Source organism: Barbatula barbatula (genome assembly GCF_947034865.1).
Source record: "Barbatula barbatula genome assembly, chromosome: 25".
Lineage (NCBI taxonomy): Eukaryota > Metazoa > Chordata > Actinopteri > Cypriniformes > Nemacheilidae > Barbatula > Barbatula barbatula.
Window position 1 is genome coordinate 1,015,268 of NC_136788.1, and position 19,552 is coordinate 1,034,819.

A 19,552-nucleotide genomic window follows, 5' to 3' on the forward strand; every position below is an offset into this window, starting at 1 on the left:
GATGCAGGGTAAATCTGATTTGAGGCTAGCAGTCCACAGCGACCATTTAAAGCATGTCCACTTGGCTCTTTATTGGTCGTTCACACTTTTTAAGCCTTCTGGGCCCATCAAGTTTTGATTGCTGTGGTAATGTCCTTGGAACGACTCTGCCCATTTCTAAATGTGTTGGACCTTTGTCGCTTTTAAAAACCTTAGGTTCCTGCAGCTGTTCTCAGACCTTCCCTCCCATGTTTTTAATGATGGATAGCATTTATTCCAGGAAGAATTTGCTAAATGAGAAAAAAAAGAGACAGGCATGCAAAACATACAGATGTAACCCCTAGTGGAGATAACTTCTAGCACCCCCTAGTGTCTGAAGAGGTTGCTGTGAAGGTTTAAACCACATGATGAGCACACACCAACAAGACTGCCCCAAAGAGAAGCACTTATTCTTGAAGAAAAAAGAATGCTTCTCTTTGTAGTCGTCCAGGTGAGTCTTTGAACTGTGCATTAACTGTAGGAAATGAGAGACGTAATTGAAGACACAAAGACAGTCAGCAAAAATGTACCCCATTTGATAGCAGTTTCTAGTCGATTTGGAAAGACAGATGCTAAAGTTGGAGCAAATATCTTCTCGTTCTCATTTCAGGAGTCTCTGCGATCCAAGTGGAGTGGTGCACATTGAGTGACATACTGGAATATCATACGATGAGTCTTGTCTGAAGTTTAAAACACAATTAAAACTACCCCAAAGAGAAGCACTTATGGATATTTGACCAATCAATGCTTCCATTTGAAGTAATCTTAGTGTGGTGTGCCCTGAGATTAAATGAGCTTCCCTCCTGAAAATCAGTGTGTAGTTCCAGAAGGTTGTTCACTGTTGCAGCAAAAGTCACTTAAAACTACCCCAACAAATAGCACTTACTCTAGAAAGCTGACAAGTCAATGCCATTGTGAGGGTACCGATAGTGGCAGCATAAGACATTGCTCGTTTTCAATAGAAAACAGTATGGAACAAATGGAGATAACTTACAGACAGAGACATGAGGAGCATGTTCTATGATGCAGGGTAAATCTGATTTGAGGCTAGCAGTCCACAGCTACCATTTAAAGCGTGTCCACCTGGCTCTTTATTGGTCGTTCACACTTTTTAAGCCTTCTGGGCCCATCAAGTTTTGATTGCTGTGGTAATATCCTTGGAACGATTCTGCCCATTTCAAAATGTGTTGGACCTTTCTCGCTTTTAAAAACCTTAGGTTCCTGCAGCTGTTCAAAGACCTTCCTTCCCATGTTTTTAATGATGGATAGCATTGAATCCAGGAAGAATTTGCTAAATGAGAAAAGAGACAGGCATGCAAAACATACAGATGTAACCACTAGTGGAGATAACTTCTAGCACCCCCTAGTGTCTGAAGAGGTTGCTGTGAAGGTTTAAACCACATGATGAGCACACATCAACAAGACTGCCCCAAAGAGAAGCACTTATTCTTGAAGAAAAAAAGAATGCTTCTCTTTGTAGTCGTCCAGGTGAGTCTTTTAACTGTAAATTAACTGTAGGAAATGAGAGACGTAATTGAAGACACAAAGACAGTCAGCAAAAATGTACCCCATTTGATAGCAGTTTCTAGTCGATTTGGAAAGACAGATGCTAAAGTTGGAGCAAATATCTTCTCGTTCTCATTTCAGGAGTCTCTGCGATCCAAGTGGAGTGGTGCACATTGAGTGACATACTGGAATATCATACGATGAGTCTTGTCTGAAGTTTAAAACACAATTAAAACTACCCCAAAGAGAAGCACTTATGGATATTTGACCAATCAATGCTTCCATTTGAAGTAATCTTAGTGTGGTGTGCCCTGAGATTAAATGAGCTTCCCTCCTGAAAATCAGTGTGTAGTTCCAGAAGGTTGTTCACTGTTGCAGCAAAAGTCACTTAAAACTACCCCAACAAATAGCACTTACTCTAGAAAGCTGACAAGTCAATGCCATTGTGAGGGTACCGATAGTGGCAGCATAAGACATTGCTCGTTTTCAATAGAAAACAGTGTGGAACAAATGGAGATAACTTACAGACAGAGACACGAGGAGCATGTTCTATGATGCAGGGTAAATCTGATTTGAGGCTAGCAGTCCACAGCTACCATTTAAAGCGTGTCCACCTGGCTCTTTATTGGTCGTTCACACTTTTTAAGCCTTCTGGGCCCATCAAGTTTTGATTGCTGTGGTAATATCCTTGGAACGATTCTGCCCATTTCAAAATGTGCTGGACCTTTCTCGCTTTTAAAAACCTTAGGTTCCTGCAGCTGTTCGAAGACCTTCCCTCCCATGTTTTTAATGATGGATAGCATTTATTCAAGGAAGAATTTGCTAAATGAGAAAAAAAAGAGACAGGCATTCAAAACATACAGATGTAACCCCTAGTGGAGATAACTTCTAGCACTCCCTAGTGTCTGAAGAGGTTGCTGTGAAGGTTTAAACCACATGATGAGCACACACCAACAAGACTGCCCCAAAGAGAAGCACTTATTATGGAAGAAAAAAGAATGCTTGTCTTTGTAGTCGTCCAGGTGAGTCTTTGAACTGTAAATTTACTGTAGGAAATGAGATACGTAATTGAAGACACAAAGACAGTCAGCAAAAATGTACCCCATTTGATAGCAGTTTCTAGTCGATTTGGAAAGACAGATGCTAAAGTTGGAGCAAATATCTTCTCGTTCTCATTTCAGGAGTCTCTGCGATCCAAGTGTTGTGCTGCACATTGAGTGACATACTGGAATATAATACGATGAGTCTTGTCTGAAGTTTAAAACACAATTAAAACTACCCCAAAGAGAAGCACTTATGAATATTTGACCAATCAATGCTCCCATTTGAAGTAATCTTAGTGCGGTGTGCCCTGAGATTAAATGAGTTTCCCTCCTGAAAATCAGTGTGTAGTTCCAGAAGGTTGTTCACTGTTGCAGCAAAAGTCACTTAAAACTACCCCAACAAATAGCACTTACTCTATAAAGCTGACAAGTTAATGCCATTGTGAGGGTACCGATAGTGGCAGCTTAAGACGTTGTTTTTTTTAAATAGAAAACAGTGTGGAACGAATGGAGATAACTTACAGACAGAGACACGAGGAGCATGTTCTATGATGCAGGGTAAATCTGATTTGAGGCTAGCAGTCCACAGCTACCATTTAAAGCGTGTCCACCTGGCTCTTTATTGGTCGTTCAAACTTTTTAAGCCTTCTGGGCCCATCAAGTTTTGATTGCTGTGGTAATATCCTCGGAACGACTCTGCCCATTTCAAAATGTGTTGGACCTTTGTCGCTTTTAAAAACCTTAGGTTCCTGCAGCTGTTCACAGACCTTCCCTCCCATGTTTTTAATGATGGATAGCATTTATTCCAGGAAGAATTTGCTAAATGAGAAAAAAAGAGACAGGCATGCAAAACATACAGATGTAACCCCTAGTGGAGATAACTTCTAGCACCCCCTAGTGTCTGAAGAGGTTGCTGTGAAGGTTTAAACCACATGATGAGCACACACCAACAAGACTGCCCCAAAGAGAAGCACTTATTCTTGAAGAAAAAAAGAATGCTTGTCTTTGTAGTCGTCCAGGTGAGTCTTTGAACTGTGCATTAACTGTAGGAAATGAGAGACGTAATTGAAGACACAAAGACAGTCAGCAAAAATGTACCCCATTTTGATAGCAGTTTCTAGTCAATTTGGAAAGACAGATTCCAAACGTCGAGCAAATATCTTCTCGTTCTCATTTCAGGAGTCTCTGCGATCCAAGTGGAGTGGTGCACATTGAGTGACATACTGGAATATCATACGATGAGTCTTGTCTGAAGTTTAAAACACAATTAAAACTACCCCAAAGAGAAGCACTTATGAATATTTGACCAATCAATGCTTCCATTTGAAGTAATCTTAGTGTGGTGTGCCCTGAGAGTAAATGAGCTTCCCTCCTGAAAATCAGTGTGTAGTTCCAGAAGGTTGTTCACTGTTGCAGCAAAAGTCACTTAAAACTACCCCAACAAATAGCACTTACTCTATAAAGCTGACAAGTCAATGCCATTGTGAGGGTACCGATAGTGGCAGCATAAGACGTTGCTCGTTTTAAATAGAAAACAGTGTGGAATCAATGAAGATAACTTACAGACAGAGACACGAGGAGCATGTTCTATGATGCAGGGTCAATCTGATTTGAGGCTAGCAGTCAACAGCGACCATTTAAAGCGTGTCCACTTGGCTCTTTATTGGTCGTTCACACTTTTTAAGCCTTCTGGGCCCATCAAGTTTTGATTGCTGTGGTAATATCCTTGGAACGATTCTGCCCATTTCAAAATGTGTTGGACCTTTCTCGCTTTTAAAAACCTTAGGTTCCTGCAGCTGTTCAAAGACCTTCCTTCCCATGTTTTTAATGATCGATAGCATTTATTCCAGGAAGAATTTGCTAAATGAGAAAAGAGACAGGCATGCAAAACATACAGATTTAACCACTAGTGGAGATAACTTCTAGCACCCCCTAGTGTCTGAAGAGGTTGCTGTGAAGGTTTAAACCACATGATGAGCACACACCAACAAGACTGCCCTCAAGAGAAGCACTTATTCTTGAAGAAAAAAAGAATGCTTCTCTTTGTAGTCATCCAGGTGAGTCTTTGAACTGTGCATTAACTGTAGGAAATGAGAGACGTAATTGAAGACACAAAGACAGTCAGCAAAAATGTACCCCATCTTGATAGCACGTTCTAGTCAATTTGGAAAGACAGATGCTAAAGTTGGAGCAAATATCTTCTCGTTCTCATTTCAGGAGTCTCTGCGATCCAAGTGAAGTGCTGCACATTGAGTGACATACTGGAATATCATACGATGAGTCTTGTCTGAAGTTTAAAACACAATTAAAACTACCCCAAAGAGAAGCACTTATGGATATTTGACCAATCAATGCTTCCATTTGAAGTAATCTTAGTGTGGTGTGCCCTGAGATTAAATGAGCTTCCCTCCTGAAAATCAGTGTGTAGTTCCAGAAGGTTGTTCACTGTTGCAGCAAAAGTCACTTAAAACTACCCCAACAAATAGCACTTACTCTAGAAAGCTGACAAGTCAATGCCATTGTGAGGGTACCGATGGTGGCAGCATAAGACATTGCTCGTTTTAAATAGAAAACAGCGTGGAACAAATGGAGATAACTTACAGACAGAGACATGAGGAGCACGTTCTATGATGCAGGGTAAATCTGATTTGAGGGTAGCAGTCCACAGCTACCATTTAAAGCGTGTCCACCTGGCTCTTTATTGGTCGTTCACACTTTTTAAGCCTTCTGGGCCCATCGAGTTTTGATTGCTGTGGTAATGTCCTCGGAACGACTCTGCCCATTTCAAAATGTGTTGGACCTTTCTCGCTTTTAAAAACCTTAGGTTCCTGCAGCTGTTCACAGACCTTCCCTCCCATGTTTTTAATGATGGATAGCATTTATTCCAGGAAGAATTTGCTAAATGAGAAAAAAAAGAGACAGGCATGCAAAACATACAGATGTAACCCCTAGTGGAGATAACTTCTAGCACCCCCTAGTGTCTGAAGAGGTTGCTGTGAAGGTTTAAACCACATGATGAGCACACACCACCAAGACTGCCCCAAAGAGAAGCACTTATTCTGGAAGAAAAAAAGAATGCTTCTCTTTGTAGTCGTCCAGGTGAGTCTTTGAACTGTAAATTTACTGTAGGAAATGAGATACGTAATTGAAGACACAAAGACAGTCAGCAAAAATGTACCCCATTTGATAGCAGTTTCTAGTCGATTTGGAAAGACAGATGCTAAATTTGGAGCAAATATCTTCTCGTTCTCATTTCAGGAGTCTCTGCGATCCAAGTGGAGTGCTGCACATTGAGTGACATACTGGAATATCATACGATGAGTCTTGTCTGAAGTTTAAAACACAATTAAAACTACCCCAAAGAGAAGCACTTATGAATATTTGACCAATCAATGCTTCCATTTGAAGTAATGTTAGTGTGGTGTGCCCTGAGAGTAAATGAGCTTCCCTCCTGAAAATCAGTGTGTAGTTCCAGAAGGTTGTTCACTGTTGCAGCAAAAGTCACTTAAAACTACCCCAACAAATAGCACTTACTCTATATGAAGGTTTAAACCAAATGATGAGCACACACCAACAAGACTGCCCCAAAGAGAAGCACTTATTCTGGAAGAAAAAAAGAATGCTTATCTTTGTAGTCGTTCAGGTGAGTCTTTGAACTGTAAATTAACTGTAGGAAAAGATATACGTAATTGAAGACACAAAGACAGTCAGCAAAAATGTACCCCATTTTGATAGCAGTTTATAGTCAATTTGGAAAGACAGATTCCAAACATCGAGCATATATCTTCTCGTTCTCATTTCAGGAGTCTCTGCGATCCAAGTGGGGTGGTGCACATTGAGTGACATACTGGAATATCATACGATGAGTCTTGTCTGAAGTTTAAAACACAATTAAAACTACCCCAAAGAGAAGCACTTATGAATATTTGACCAATCAATGCTCCCATTTGAAGTAATCTTAGTGCGGTGTGCCCTGAGATTAAATGAGCTTCCCTCCTGAAAATCAGTGTGTAGTTCCAGAAGGTTGTTCACTGTTGCAGCAAAAGTCACTTAAAACTACCCCAACAAATAGCACTTACTCTAGAAAGCTGACAAGTCAATGCCATTGTGAGGGTACCGATAGTGGCAGCATAAGACATTGCCCGTTTTAAATAGAAAACAGTGTGGAACAAATGGAGATAATTTACAGACAGAGACATGAGGAGCACGTTCTATGATGCAGGGTAAATCTGATTTGAGGCTAGCAGTCAACAGCTACCATTTAAAGCGTGTCCACCTGGCTCTTTATTGGTCGTTCACACTTTTTAAGCCTTCTGGGCCCATCAAGTTTTGATTGCTGTGGTAATGTCCTTGGAACGACTCTGCCCATTTCAAAATGTGTTGGACCTTTCTCGCTTTTAAAAACCTTAGGTTCCTGCAGCTGTTCACAGACCTTCCCTCCTATGTTTTTAATGATGGATAGCATTTATTCCAGGAAGAATTTGCTAAATGAGAAAAAAAAGAGACAGGCATGCAAAACATACAGATGTAACCCCTAGTGGAGATAACTTCTAGCACCCCCTAGTGTCTGAAGAGGTTGCTGTGAAGGTTTAAACCACATGATGAGCACACACCACCAAGACTGCCCCAAAGAGAAGCACTTATTCTGGAAGAAAAAAAGAATGCTTCTCTTTGTAGTCGTCCAGGCGAGTCTTTGAACTGTAAATTAACTGTAGGAAATGAGATCGTAATTGAAGACACAAAGACAGTCAGCAAAAATGTACCCCATTTTGATAGCAGTTTCTAGTCAATTTGGAAAGACAGATTCCAAACGTCGAGCAAATATCTTCTCGTTCTCATTTCAGGAGTCTCTGCGATCCAAGTGGGGTGGTGCACATTGAGTGACATACTGGAATATCATACGATGAGTCTTGTCTGAATTTTAAAACACAATTAAAACTACCCCAAAGAGAAGCACTTATGAATATTTGACCAATCAATGCTCCCATTTGAAGTAATCTTAGTGCGGTGTGCCCTGAGATTAATTGAGCTTCCCTCCTGAAAATCAGTGTGTAGTTCCAGAAGGTTGTTCACTGTTGCAGCAAAAGTCACTTAAAACTACCCCAACAAATAGCACTTACTCTATAAAGCTGACAAGTCAATGCCATTGTGAGGGTACCGATAGTGGCAGCATAAGACATTGCTCGTTTTAAATAGAAAACAGTGTGGAACAAATGGAGATAACTTACAGACAGAGACATGAGGAGCATGTTCTATGATGCAGGGTAAATCTGATTTGAGGCTAGCAGTCCACAGCTACCATTTAAAGCGTGTCCACCTGGCTCTTTATTGGTCGTTCACACTTTTTAAGCCTTCTGGGCCCATCGAGTTTTGATTGCTGTGGTAATGTCCTCGGAACGACTCTGCCCATTTCAAAATGTGTTGGACCTTTCTCGCTTTTAAAAACCTTAGGTTCCTGCAGCTGTTCACAGACCTTCCCTCCCATGTTTTTAATGATGGATAGCATTTATTCCAGGAAGAATTTGCTAAATGAGAAAAAAAAGAGACCGGCATGCAAAACATACAGATGTAACCCCTAGTGGAGATAACTTCTAGCACCCCCTAGTGTCTGAAGAGGTTGCTGTGAAGGTTTAAACCACATGATGAGCACACACCAACAAGACTGCCCCAAAGAGAAGCACTTATTCTTGAAGAAAAAAGAATGCTTCTCTTTGTAGTCGTCCAGGTGAGTCTTTGAACTGTGCATTAACTGTAGGAAATGAGAGACGTAATTGAAGACACAAAGACAGTCAGCAAAAATGTACCCCATTTGATAGCAGTTTCTAGTCGATTTGGAAAGACAGATGCTAAAGTTGGAGCAAATATCTTCTCGTTCTCATTTCAGGAGTCTCTGCGATCCAAGTGGAGTGGTGCACATTGAGTGACATACTGGAATATCATACGATGAGTCTTGTCTGAAGTTTAAAACACAATTAAAACTACCCCAAAGAGAAGCACTTATGGATATTTGACCAATCAATGCTTCCATTTGAAGTAATCTTAGTGTGGTGTGCCCTGAGATTAAATGAGCTTCCCTCCTGAAAATCAGTGTGTAGTTCCAGAAGGTTGTTCACTGTTGCAGCAAAAGTCACTTAAAACTACCCCAACAAATAGCACTTACTCTAGAAAGCTGACAAGTCAATGCCATTGTGAGGGTACCGATAGTGGCAGCATAAGACATTGCTCGTTTTCAATAGAAAACAGTGTGGAACAAATGGAGATAACTTACAGACAGAGACATGAGGAGCATGTTCTATGATGCAGGGTAAATCTGATTTGAGGCTAGCAGTCCACAGCTACCATTTAAAGCGTGTCCACCTGGCTCTTTATTGGTCGTTCACACTTTTTAAGCCTTCTGGGCCCATCAAGTTTTGATTGCTGTGGTAATATCCTTGGAACGATTCTGCCCATTTCAAAATGTGCTGGACCTTTCTCGCTTTTAAAAACCTTAGGTTCCTGCAGCTGTTCGAAGACCTTCCCTCCCATGTTTTTAATGATGGATAGCATTTATTCAAGGAAGAATTTGCTAAATGAGAAAAAAAAGAGACAGGCATTCAAAACATACAGATGTAACCCCTAGTGGAGATAACTTCTAGCACCCCCTAGTGTCTGAAGAGGTTGCTGTGAAGGTTTAAACCACATGATGAGCACACACCAACAAGACTGCCCCAAAGAGAAGCACTTATTATGGAAGAAAAAAGAATGCTTCTCTTTGTAGTCGTCCAGGTGAGTCTTTGAACTGTAAATTTACTGTAGGAAATGAGATACGTAATTGAAGACACAAAGACAGTCAGCAAAAATGTACCCCATTTGATAGCAGTTTCTAGTCGATTTGGAAAGACAGATGCTAAAGTTGGAGCAAATATCTTCTCGTTCTCATTTCAGGAGTCTCTGCGATCCAAGTGGAGTGCTGCACATTGAGTGACATACTGGAATATAATACGATGAGTCTTGTCTGAAGTTTAAAACACAATTAAAACTACCCCAAAGAGAAGCACTTATGAATATTTGACCAATCAATGCTTCCATTTGAAGTAATCTTAGTGTGGTGTGCCCTGAGATTAAATGAGCTTCCCTCCTGAAAATCAGTGTGTAGTTCCAGAAGGTTGTTCACTGTTGCAGCAAAAGTCACTTAAAACTACCCCAACAAATAGCACTTACTCTATAAAGCTGACAAGTCAATGCCATTGTGAGGGTACCGATAGTGGCAGCATAAGACGTTGCTCGTTTTAAATAGAAAACAGTGTAGAATCAATGAAGATAACTTACAGACAGAGACACGAGGAGCATGTTCTATGATGCAGGGTCGATCTGATTTGAGGCTAGCGGTCCACAGCGACCATTTAAAGCATGTCAACCTGGCTCTTTATTGGTCGTTCACACTTTTTAAGCCTTCTGGGCCCATCAAGTTTTGATTGCTGTGGTAATATCCTTGGAACGATTCTGCCCATTTCAAAATGTGTTGGACCTTTCTCGCTTTTAAAAACCTTAGGTTCCTGCAGCTGTTCACAGACCTTCCTTCCCATGTTTTTAATGATGAATAGCATTTATTCCAGGAAGAATTTGCTAAATGAGAAAAGAGACAGGCATGCAAAACATACAGATTTAACCACTAGTGGAGATAACTTCTAGCACCCCCTAGTGTCTGAAGAGGTTGCTGTGAAGGTTTAAACCACATGATGAGCACACACCAACAAGACTGCCCCAAAGAGAAGCACTTATTCTTGAAGAAAAAAAGAATGCTTCTCTTTGTAGTCATCCAGGTGAGTCTTTGAACTGTGCATTAACTGTAGGAAATGAGAGACGTAATTGAAGACACAAAGACAGTCAGCAAAAATGTACCCCATCTTGATAGCACGTTCTAGTCAATTTGGAAAGACAGATGCTAAAGTTGGAGCAAATATCTTCTCGTTCTCATTTCAGGAGTCTCTGCAATCCAAGTGTTGTGCTGCAAATTGAGTGACATACTGGAATATCATACGATGAGTCTTGTCTGAAGTTTAAAACACAATTAAAACTACCCCAAAGAGAAGCACTTATGGATATTTGACCAATCAATGCTTCCATTTGAAGTAATCTTAGTGTGGTGTGCCCTGAGATTAAATGAGCTTCCCTCCTGAAAATCAGTGTGTAGTTCCAGAAGGTTGTTCACTGTTGCAGCAAAAGTCACTTAAAACTACCCCAACAAATAGCACTTACTCTATAAAGCTGACAGGTCAATGCCATTGTGAGGGTACCGATAGTGGCAGCTTAAGACGTTGTTTTTTTTAAATAGAAAACAGTGTGGAACGAATGTAGATAACTTACAGACAGAGACATGAGGAGCATGTTCTTGATGCAGGGTAAATCTGATTTGAGGCTAGCAGTCCACAGCGACCATTTAAAGCGTGTCCACCTGGCTCTTTATTGGTCGTTCACACTTTTTAAGCCTTCTGGGCCCATCAAGTTTTGATTGCTGTGGTAATATCCTTGGAACGACTCTGCCCATTTCAAAATGTGTTGGACATTTCTCGCTTTTAAAAACCTTAGGTTCCTGCAGCTGTTCTCAGACCTTCCCTCCCATGTTTTTAATGATGAATAGCATTTATTCCAGGAAGAATTTGCTAAATGAGAAAAGAGACAGGCATGCAAAACATACAGATTTAACCACTAGTGGAGATAACCTCTAGCACCCCCTAGTGTCTGAAGAGGTTGCTGTAAAGGTTTAAACCACATGATGAGCACACATCAACAAGACTGCCCCAAAGAGAAGCACTTATTCTGGAAGAAAAAAAGAATGCTTCTCTTTGTAGTCGTCCAGGTGAGTCTTTTAACTGTAAATTAACTGTAGGAAATGAGATACGTAATTGAAGACACAAAGACAGTCAGCAAAAATGTACCCCATTTTGATAGCAGTTTCTAGTCAATTTGGAAAGACAGATTCCAAACGTCGAGCAAATATCTTCTCGTTCCCATTTCAGGAGTCTCTGCGATCCAAGTGGAGTGCTGCACATTGAGTGACATACTGGAATATCATACGATTAGTCTTGTCTGAAGTTTAAAACACAATTAAAACTACCCCAAAGAGAAGCACTTATGAATATTTCACCAATCAATGCTCCCATTTGAAGTAATCTTAGTGCGGTGTGCCCTAAGATTAAATGAGCTTCCCTCCTGAAAATCAATGTGTAGTTCCAGAAGGTTGTTCACTGTTGCAGCAAAAGTCACTTAAAACTACCCCAACAAATAGCACTTACTCTAGAAAGCTGACAAGTCAATGCCATTGTGAGGGTACCGATAGTGGCAGCTTAAGACGTTGCTCGTTTTAAATAGAAAACAGTGTGGAACGAATGAAGATAACTTACAGACAGAGCCACGAGGAGCACGTTCTATGATGCAGGGTAAATCTGATTTGAGGCTAGCAGTCAACAGCGACCATTTAAAGCGTGTCCACTTGGCTCTTTATTGGACTTCACACGTTTTAAGCCTTCTGGGCCCATCAAGTTTTGATTGCTGTGTTAATGTCCTTGGAACGACTCTGCCCATTTCAAAATTTGTTGGACCTTTGTCGCTTTTAAAAACCTTAGGTTCCTGCAGCTGTTCGAAGACCTTCCCTCCCATGTTTTTAATGATGGAGAGCATTTATTACAGGAAGAATTTGCTAAATGAGAAAAAAAGAGACAGGCACGCAAAACATACAGATGTAACCCCTAGTGGAGATAACTTCTAGCACCCCCTAGTGTCTGAAGAGGTTGCTGTAAAGGTTTAAACCACATGATGAGCACACATCAACGAGACTGCCCCAAAGAGAAGCACTTATTCTGGAAGAAAAAAAGAATGCTTCTCTTTGTAGTCGTCCAGGTGAGTCTTTTAACTGTAAATTAACTGTAGGAAATGAGATACCTAATTGAAGACACAAAGACAGTCAGCAAAAATGTACCCCATTTTGATAGCACTTTCTAGTCAATTTGGAAAGACAGATTCCAAACGTCGAGCAAATATCTTCTCGTTCTCATTTCAGGAGTCTCTGCGATCCAAGTGGAGTGCTGCACATTGAGTGACATACTGGAATATCATACGATTAGTCTTGTATGAAGTTTAAAACACAATTAAAACTACCCCAAAGAGAAGCACTTATGAATATTTGACCAATCAATGCTTCCATTTGAAGTAATCTTAGTGTGGTGTGCCCTGAGATTAAATGAGCTTCCCTCCTGAAAATCAGTGTGTAGTTCCAGAAGGTTGTTCACTGTTGCAGCAAAAGTCACTTAAAACTACCCCAACAAATAGCACTTACTCTAGAAAGCTGACAAGTCAATGCCATTGTGAGGGTACCGATAGTGGCAGCATAAGACGTTGCTCGTTTTAAATAGAAAACAGTGTGGAATCAATGAACATAACTTACAGACAGAGACACGAGGAGCATGTTCTATGATGCAGGGTCAATCTGATTTGAGGCTAGCGGTCCACAGCGACCATTTAAAGCATGTCCACCTGGCTCTTTATTGGTCGTTCACACTTTTTAAGCCTTCTGGGCCCATCAAGTTTTGATTGCTGTGGTAATGTTTAATTATGGATAGCATTTATTCCAGGAAGAATTTGCTAAATGAGAAAAATAAGAGACAGGCATGCAAAACATACAGATGTAACCCCTAGTGGAGATAACTTCTAGCACCCCCTAGTGTCTCAAGAGGTTGCTGTAAAGGTTTAAACCACATGATGAGCACACATCAACAAGACTGCCCCAAAGAGAAGCACTTATTCTGGAAGAAAAAAAGAATGCTTCTCTTTGTAGTCGTCCAGGTGAGTCTTTTAACTGTAAATTAACTGTAGGAAATGAGCTACGTAATTGAAGACACAAAGACAGTCAGCAAAAATGTACCCCATTTTGATAGCAGTTTCTAGTCAATTTGGAAAGACAGATTCCAAACGTCGAGCAAATATCTTCTCGTTCTCATTTCAGGAGTCTCTGCGATCCAAGTGGAGTGGTGCACATTGAGTGACATACTGGAATATGATACGATGAGTCTTGTCTGAAGTTTAAAACACAATTAAAACTACCCCAAAGAGAAGCACTTATGAATATTTGACCAATCAATGCTTCCATTTGAAGTAATCTTAGTGTGGTGTGCCCTGAGAGTAAATGAGCTTCCCTCCTGAAAATCAGTGTGTAGTTCCAGAAGGTTGTTCACTGTTGCAGCAAAAGTCACTTAAAACTACCCCAACAAATAGCACTTACTCTATAAAGCTGACAAGTCAATGCCATTGTGAGGGTACCGATAGTGGCAGCATAAGACGTTGCTCGTTTTAAATAGAAAACAGTGTGGAATCAATGAAGATAACTTACAGACAGAGACACGAGGAGCATGTTCTATGATGCAGGGTCGATCTGATTTGAGGCTAGCGGTCCACAGCGACCATTTAAAGCATGTCCACCTGGCTCTTTATTGGTCGTTCACACTTTTTAAGCCTTCTGGGCCCATCAAGTTTTGATTGCTGTGGTAATATCCTTGGAACGATTCTGCCCATTTCAAAATGTGTTGGACCTTTCTCGCTTTTAAAAACCTTAGGTTCCTGCAGCTGTTCACAGACCTTCCTTCCCATGTTTTTAATGATGAATAGCATTTATTCCAGGAAGAATTTGCTAAATGACAAAAGAGACAGGCATGCAAAACATACAGATTTAACCACTAGTGGAGATAACTTCTAGCACCCCCTAGTGTCTGAAGAGGTTGCTGTGAAGGTTTAAACCACATGATGAGCACACACCAACAAGACTGCCCCAAAGAGAAGCACTTATTCTTGAAGAAAAAAAGAATGCTTCTCTTTGTAGTCATCCAGGTGAGTCTTTGAACTGTGCATTAACTGTAGGAAATGAGAGACGTAATTGAAGACACAAAGACAGTCAGCAAAAATGTACCCCATCTTGATAGCACGTTCTAGTCAATTTGGAAAGACAGATGCTAAAGTTGGAGCAAATATCTTCTCGTTCTCATTTCAGGAGTCTCTGCGATCCAAGTGGAGTGCTGCACATTGAGTGACATACTGGAATATCATACGATGAGTCTTGTCTGAAGTTTAAAACACAATTAAAACTACCCCAAAGAGAAGCACTTATGGATATTTGACCAATCAATGCTTCCATTTGAAGTAATCTTAGTGTGGTGTGCCCTGAGATTAAATGAGCTTCCCTCCTGAAAATCAGTGTGTAGTTCCAGAAGGTTGTTCACTGTTGCAGCAAAAGTCACTTAAAACTACCCCAACAAATAGCACTTACTCTATAAAGCTGACAAGCCAATGCCATTGTGAGGGTACCGATAGTGGCAGCTTAAGACGTTGCTCGTTTTAAATAGAAAAGAGTGTGGAATCAATGGAGATAACTTACAGACAGAGACACACGGAGCATGTTCTATGATGCAGGGTAAAACTGATTTGAGGCTAGCAGTCCACAGCGACCATTTAAAGCATGTCCACTTGGCTCTTTATTGGTTCGTTCACACTTTTTAAGCCTTCTGGGCCCATCAAGTTTTGATTGCTGTGGTAATGTCCTTGGAACGACTCTGCCCATTTCTAAATGTGTTGGACCTTTGTCGCTTTTAAAAACCTTAGGTTCCTGCAGCTGTTCTCAGACCTTCCCTCCCATGTTTTTAATGATGGATAGCATTTATTCCAGGAAGAATTTGCTAAATGAGAAAAAAAAGAGACAGGCATGCAAAACATACAGATGTAACCCCTAGTGGAGATAACTTCTAGCACCCCCTAGTGTCTGAAGAGGTTGCTGTGAAGGTTTAAACCACATGATGAGCACACACCAACAAGACTGCCCCAAAGAGAAGCACTTATTCTTGAAGAAAAAAAGAATGCTTCTCTTTGTAGTCATCCAGGTGAGTCTTTGAACTGTGCATTAACTGTAGGAAATGAGAGACGTAATTGAAGACACAAAGACAGTCAGCAAAAATGTACCCCATCTTGATAGCACGTTCTAGTCAATTTGGAAAGACAGATGCTAAAGTTGGAGCAAATATCTTCTCGTTCTCATTTCAGGAGTCTCTGCGATCCAAGTGGAGTGCTGCACATTGAGTGACATACTGGAATATCATACGATGAGTCTTGTCTGAAGTTTAAAACACAATTAAAACTACCCCAAAGAGAAGCACTTATGAATATTTGACCAATCAATGCTTCCATTTGAAGTAATCTTAGTGTGGTGTGCCCTGAGAGTAAATGAGCTTCCCTCCTGAAAATCAGTGTGTAGTTCCAGAAGGTTGTTCACTGTTGCAGCAAAAGTCACTTAAAACTACCCCAACAAATAGCACTTACTCTATAAAGCTGACAAGTCAATGCCATTGTGAGGGTACCGATAGTGGCAGCATAAGACGTTGCTCGTTTTAAATAGAAAACAGTGTGGAATCAATGAAGATAACTTACAGACAGAGACACGAGGAGCATGTTCTATGATGCAGGGTCGATCTGATTTGAGGCTAGCGGTCCACAGCGACCATTTAAAGCATGTCCACCTGGCTCTTTATTGGTCGTTCACACTTTTTAAGCCTTCTGGGCCCATCAAGTTTTGATTGCTGTGGTAATATCCTTGGAACGATTCTGCCCATTTCAAAATGTGTTGGACCTTTCTCGCTTTTAAAAACCTTAGGTTCCTGCAGCTGTTCACAGACCTTCCTTCCCATGTTTTTAATGATGAATAGCATTTATTCCAGGAAGAATTTGCTAAATGACAAAAGAGACAGGCATGCAAAACATACAGATTTAACCACTAGTGGAGATAACTTCTAGCACCCCCTAGTGTCTGAAGAGGTTGCTGTGAAGGTTTAAACCACATGATGAGCACACACCAACAAGACTGCCCCAAAGAGAAGCACTTATTCTTGAAGAAAAAAAGAATGCTTCTCTTTGTAGTCATCCAGGTGAGTCTTTGAACTGTGCATTAACTGTAGGAAATGAGAGACGTAATTGAAGACACAAAGACAGTCAGCAAAAATGTACCCCATCTTGATAGCACGTTCTAGTCAATTTGGAAAGACAGATGCTAAAGTTGGAGCAAATATCTTCTCGTTCTCATTTCAGGAGTCTCTGCGATCCAAGTGGAGTGCTGCACATTGAGTGACATACTGGAATATCATACGATGAGTCTTGTCTGAAGTTTAAAACACAATTAAAACTACCCCAAAGAGAAGCACTTATGGATATTTGACCAATCAATGCTTCCATTTGAAGTAATCTTAGTGTGGTGTGCCCTGAGATTAAATGAGCTTCCCTCCTGAAAATCAGTGTGTAGTTCCAGAAGGTTGTTCACTGTTGCAGCAAAAGTCACTTAAAACTACCCCAACAAATAGCACTTACTCTATAAAGCTGACAAGTCAATGCCATTGTGAGGGTACCGATAGTGGCAGCTTAAGACGTTGCTCGTTTTAAATAGAAAAGAGTGTGGAATCAATGGAGATAACTTACAGACAGAGACACACGGAGCATGTTCTATGATGCAGGGTAAATCTGATTTGAGGCTAGGAGTCCACAGCGACCATTTTAAGCATGTCCACTTGGCTCTTTATTGGTCGTTCACACTTTTTAAGCCTTCTGGGCCCATCAAGTTTTGATTGCTGTGGTAATGTCCTTGGAACGACTCTGCCCATTTCTAAATGTGTTGGACCTTTGTCGCTTTTAAAAACCTTAGGTTCCTGCAGCTGTTCACAGACCTTCCTTCCCATGTTTTTAATGATGAATAGCATTTATTCCAGGAAGAATTTGCTAAATGAGAAAAGAGACAGGCATGCAAAACATACAGATTTAACCACTAGTGGAGATAACTTCTAGCACCCCCTAGTGTCTGAAGAGGTTGCTGTGAAGGTTTAAACCACATGATGAGCACACACCAACAAGACTGCCCCAAAGAGAAGCACTTATTCTTGAAGAAAAAAAGAATGCTTCTCTTTGTAGTCATCCAGGTGAGTCTTTGAACTGTGCATTAACTGTAGGAAATGAGAGACGTAATTGAAGACACAAAGACAGTCAGCAAAAATGTACCCCATCTTGATAGCACGTTCTAGTCAATTTGGAAAGACAGATGCTAAAGTTGGAGCAAATATCTTCTCGTTCTCATTTCAGGAGTCTCTGCGATCCAAGTGGAGTGCTGCACATTGAGTGACATACTGGAATATCATACGATGAGTCTTGTCTGAAGTTTAAAACACAATTAAAACTACCCCAAAGAGAAGCACTTATGGATATTTGACCAATCAATGCTTCCATTTGAAGTAATCTAAGTGTGGTGTGCCCTGAGATTAAATGAGCTTCCCTCCTGAAAATCAGTGTGTAGTTCCAGAAGGTTGTTCACTGTTGCAGCAAAAGTCACTTAAAACTACCCCAACAAATAGCACTTACTCTATAAAGCTGACAAGTCAATGCCATTGTGAGGGTACCGATAGTGGCAGCTTAAGACGTTGCTCGTTTTAAATAGAAAAGAGTGTGGAATCAATGGAGATAACTTACAGACAGAGACACACGGAGCATGTTCTATGATGCAGGGTAAATCTGATTTGAGGCTAGCAGTCCACAGCGACCATTTAAAGCATGTCCACTTGGCTCTTTATTGGTCGTTCACACTTTTTAAGCCTTCTGGGCCCATCAAGTTTTGATTGCTGTGGTAATGTCCTTGGAACGACTCTGCCCATTTCTAAATGTGTTGGACCTTTGTCGCTTTTAAAAACCTTAGGTTCCTGCAGCTGTTCTCAGACCTTCCCTCCCATGTTTTTAATGATGGATAGCATTTATTCCAGGAAGAATTTGCTAAATGAGAAAAAAAAGAGACAGGCATGCAAAACATACAGATGTAACCCCTAGTGGAGATAACTTCTAGCACCCCCTAGTGTCTGAAGAGGTTGCTGTGAAGGTTTAAACCACATGATGATCACACACCAACAAGACTGCCCCAAAGAGAAGCACTTATTCTTGAAGAAAAAAGAATGCTTCTCTTTGTAGTCGTCCAGGTGAGTCTTTGAACTGTGCATTAACTGTAGGAAATGAGAGACGTAATTGAAGACACAAAGACAGTCAGCAAAAATGTACCCCATTTGATAGCAGTTTCTAGTCGATTTGGAAAGACAGATGCTAAAGTTGGAGCAAATATCTTCTCGTTCTCATTTCAGGAGTCTCTGCGATCCAAGTGGAGTGGTGCACATTGAGTGACATACTGGAATATCATACGATGAGTCTTGTCTGAAGTTTAAAACACAATTAAAACTACCCCAAAGAGAAGCACTTATGGATATTTGACCAATCAATGCTTCCATTTGAAGTAATCTTAGTGTGGTGTGCCCTGAGATTAAAGGAGCTTCCCTCCTGAAAATCAGTGTGTAGTTCCAGAAGGTTGTTCACTGTTGCAGCAAAAGTCACTTAAAACTACCCCAACAAATAGCACTTACTCTAGAAAGCTGACAAGTCAATGCCATTGTGAGGGTACCGATAGTGGCAGCATAAGACATTGCTCGTTTTCAATAGAAAACAGTATGGAACAAATGGAGATAACTTACAGACAGAGACATGAGGAGCATGTTCTATGATGCAGGGTAAATCTGATTTGAGGCTAGCAGTCCACAGCTACCATTTAAAGCGTGTCCACCTGGCTCTTTATTGGTCGTTCACACTTTTTAAGCCTTCTGGGCCCATCAAGTTTTGATTGCTGTGGTAATATCCTTGGAACGATTCTGACCATTTCAAAATGTGCTGGACCTTTCTCGCTTTTAAAAACCTTAGGTTCCTGCAGCTGTTCGAAGACCTTCCCTCCCATGTTTTTAATGATGGATAGCATTTATTCAAGGAAGAATTTGCTAAATGAGAAAAAAAAGAGACAGGCATTCAAAACATACAGATGTAACCCCTAGTGGAGATAACTTCTAGCACCCCCTAGTGTCTAAAGAGGTTGCTGTGAAGGTTTAAACCACATGATGAGCACA